General features: G+C 43.4%; 1 pseudogene; it reads left to right on the forward strand.

Annotated features, from left to right (window-relative positions):
• The first annotated feature begins 1,776 nt into the window (after positions 1-1,776).
• On the forward strand, positions 1,777-3,822 carry LOC114897730 (annotated as a pseudogene).
• The last annotated feature ends 283 nt before the right edge of the window (positions 3,823-4,105 follow it).

A 4,105-nucleotide genomic window follows, 5' to 3' on the forward strand; every position in this document is an offset into this window, starting at 1 on the left:
CTAGCCCTCAACCAAACAGGAGCCACCTCTCTCGGCGGTGATGGAAGTGGGGAGAAGAACTGTTAATGACTGTCTGACATAATCCCTTGCCTTAAAAGACTAATTTGGGGACACAGTTCTTGTTTTAGAGTTTCCCTGTGGGATTAGACCAATGCCGGTCTTCGAAACCACATTCTTCTTTAGTTTTTCTCCCCTCTCCTATGCTGCTTCTATCTCTCCTCTTTTCCTAAGAGCAAATCCCTCAGGCTCTGCTTCTAGGGAACCTAACCTAAGACATTTGGTGCCAAGAGTAGTCCTAGAAAGTAGATTCTAGGAATGGGATTCTCAAGTTGGATCACGCAAGGGCTGGATGGCAATGTGGTAGATGGAGTACGAGATTCCCTGGCATACTGTAAATGTAATTGCAAAGACTTTCACCTACAGTGAATTGGGGTGGAATACAGGCGGAAGGAAGGGGATGCTCAGTCTAACTGGCGCAATGTCTAAGACGTGAAAGATATATGGGAGCCGTCTGGACCCCGGAGACCGGGACGCCCGTCACCGCCCTCTCTCGGCCCCGTCGCCCGTCTGCGCCGCGCGGAGATGCCCCGGGCTCCACCCGGCTGGTCGGCGCCCAGCGGCTGCGAGATCCCTGCTCGGCGCCCCACGCGCCCCTCTCTCTTCTGACCCTGGGCGGGCGAGGGAGGTGCAGCCTTAGGGGTGGTGAGGTAAACCCGAGAACTTCCTGGGGAGAGGGTGCACGGGGGATTTCCACAGTCTTCCCCGCGGCCCCCTCAGTGGGGCGGTGTTGGGAGTGCCCTGGGGTGTTCCGAGACCGCGGAGGGGGAGGGGAGGTGTTAGGGGACTCCTTTTCCTCCACTTCCCACGACCCCCTTGCACGCCCCGAGGCGTCCCAGGCCCCTTGCTGGCCACCCCCCCCCCGCCCGCCGCCGCCTCGGGTTTGAGGTGGGTGGGTGGCTTTGCGTGGGCCGAGGATTTCAGGGTTTGGGGGCTCCCCCATTCTAGGTCTCGCCTCCTGCCCTCTTCCTTGGGCTGCGTTGGCTGAGGTGTTCCCGTAGGGGGCGAAATCAGTACGTTGGCTAGTGGCCTTGGTCCTTAACCCTTTGGGTTTGTTTTAAGATTAATTAAAAGAAAAATGAACAGTAATCCTTGAAGATAACTGGGCAATTTTTCTTTAGGTTTCGTTTTTAATTGTACAAGTTCAAGTGGAGTCAGAAGCTCTTCTTACTGGTGTGAGGACTTATACAAACCTTCATTTTGTCTACACAGACCAACAGATCATCATTTTTAGAGAAGATACTTTTTTCTCTCCTTTTTTGGTGTCCTTGGTACCAAATACTAAATTCGGGTGCATAATACTGACACAAGTAATTGCATAAACTTTTCACATGTTGTGCTTAAAGCCAAACCAAACTGTTGTGTTGAACTTGGACATCTTGAGTTCAGAGAACTGGTAACTTTATTTTAATACATATATATGAAGAATTTAAGAAAATAAAGGCTTCCTCGGATGTGTGCCTCTTAAAATTATTTGCTTTTAGACATAAAATAAGAAATTTTATAGCACTTGCAGTGAAATTACACTAGAGTACAAGCAGAACCAAAACAAAGTTGCAAAATCTATTGACTAATTTAGGGAGATGTCTCTTTGGAAATTTAAATTTTCTGTGAGAGTAAGTTACCATAAGTATTGGTATATATTGCTTTTCTCTCCTCAAATAAGTAACTAAATAACAACGCAAATCTCAGACTTATTTAACACAATAGTTTTTAGCAATGGAAAACCTACAGACAAATTTTTCCTTGGTTCAGGGCTCAAATAAAAAACTGAACGGGACGGAAGATGATGGCAGCCCTCCAGTGAAAAAAATGATGATAGACATTCACACAAATGGAAAAATGATGATAAACAAGATGCCAACAGTAAAGAAGGAACACTTGGATGACTATGAAGAGCCAATGGAAACTGATGAAGAGCATGTCAAGAGAACCTGTGCCTCTGTGCCTGAACCTTTACATTTAAATCCCAGTTTGAAACACACTTTGGCACAATTCCATTTCAGTAGTCAGAGCTCTCTGGGTGGACCAGCAGCATTTTCCGCTCAGTATTCCCAAGAAAGCATGTCACCTACTGTATTTCTGCCTCTTCCATCTCCTCAGGTTCTTCCTGGTCCACTGCTCATCCCTTCTGATAGCTCCACAGAACTCACCCAGACTTTGTTGGAAGGGGAGTCTATTTCTTGTTTTCACGTTGGAGAAGAAAAGAGACTGTTTGCCCCAAGCCCTAAATTCTGTTCTCCGAGAATTTTCACTCCAACAAATAAATACAGTATGTGATGAATTGTACATCTATTGTTCAAGGTGTACATCAGACCATCTTCATATCTTAAAGGTCCTGGGAATACTTCCACTTAATGCCCCGTCCTGTGGGCTGATCACATTAACTGATGCACAAAGGCTGTGTAATGCTTTATTGCGGCCACATACTTTTCCTCAAAATGGTAGTATACTTCCTGCTAAAAACTCATTGGCTCAGTTGAAGGTAACTGGCAGTGCCTTTGAAGTGGAACATGAATGCTTAGGCAAATGTCAGGATTTATTTGCACCCCAGTTTTATGTTCAGCCAGATGCTCCATGTATTCAGCGTCTGGAGTACTGTGGAATGCTTGCGCCCCAGACATTTGTGATGCATTCTCACAGATCACCCGACAAAAGGACTTGCCACTGGGGCTTTGAATCAGCCAAATGGCATTGCTATTTTCACGTGAACCAAAAATACTTAGGGACACCTGAAGAAAAGAAACTGAAGATAATTTTAGAAGAAATGAAGGAGAAATTTAGCATGAGAAATGGGAAGAGGACTCAATCCAAGATAGATACACCACCAGGAGTGGAATTATAGTCACGGTATCCAGTTATAAAGCAGGAAGGTGACCATGTTTCTCAGACACATTCATTTCTACACCCTAGCTACTACTTATACATGTGTGATAAAGTGGTTGCCCCAAATGTGTGGCTTACTTTGGCTGTATCCTAGCCTAAAGAGGTCACAAAGACAGAAGCAAGTAGATCTATACTAAGACATTCAGAGAAGCCTCACAGCAGTGGGAAACACCAAAAAACAGTGTCTTATCTAGATGTCTCACTAGAGGAACAGGAGAAAATGGATCTAAAAACAAGTAGAGAATTATATAGCCACTTAGATCCATCAGTTTCAAATAATTCTACAAGCAAAAGGAAACCTGAGTCTACCACTTGCAACTTAGCCAGAGACACAAGTAAGGCGGGAACTGACTGTGATGCTGCAGCTTCATCTCCACTTCTTGTCAAAGATGTCATTTGTGAGGATGATAATGGAAAAATCATGGAAGAAGTAATGAGAACTTATGTAAAACAACAGGAAAAACTGAACTCAATTTTGCAGAAGCAACAACTTCAGATGGAAGTTGAAATGTTGAGTAGCTCAAAAGCTGTGAAGGAGCTCCCTGAAGAATAGCAGAATTTACAGAAAGAGCTTGAATCTTTGCAGAATGAACGTGCTCAAACAGTGGAAGAATTTTATGTTGAACAGATTTAGACATAAAATTAGAGCAGGCAATGAAACAAAAATGTACCTGTGACTCAAATTTAGAAAAAGATAAAGAAGCTGAATATGCAGCACAGCTGGCAGAACTGAGACAGAGATTGGACCATGCTGAGGCTGATAGGCAAGAACTCCAAGATGAACTCAGACAGGAACGGGAGGCAAGACAGAAGTTAGAGATGATGATAAAAGAGCTAAAGCTGCAAATTTTGAAATCATCAAAAACTGCTAAAGAATAGAAACCTTTAAAGAGATTCATCTGTGTGTTCCCAACAGGGTCTATTTTTGTTTGTTTGCTTTGGTAATTGAATTCTGAACAGTTTATCTGCATGAAAATATCTAGGCATTGTATCCATTTGTAGAGAAAGTGAAGAGATTATATATTAGTATATAAAGTTTTACATTTTCCAAATGAATGAAAATGTATGTTTCTTTGTACTTTTTTTTCAACCAGTTCAGTAACAGTACTTTATCGTTTCAACTATTAGATAATCTGCCTATATTTCCAATGCAATTTAGCAG

The sequence above is a fragment of the Monodon monoceros genome, unplaced genomic scaffold, assembly GCF_005190385.1.
Source record: "Monodon monoceros isolate NGI ecotype Baffin Bay Population unplaced genomic scaffold, NGI_Narwhal_1 Super_Scaffold_18, whole genome shotgun sequence".
Lineage (NCBI taxonomy): Eukaryota > Metazoa > Chordata > Mammalia > Artiodactyla > Monodontidae > Monodon > Monodon monoceros.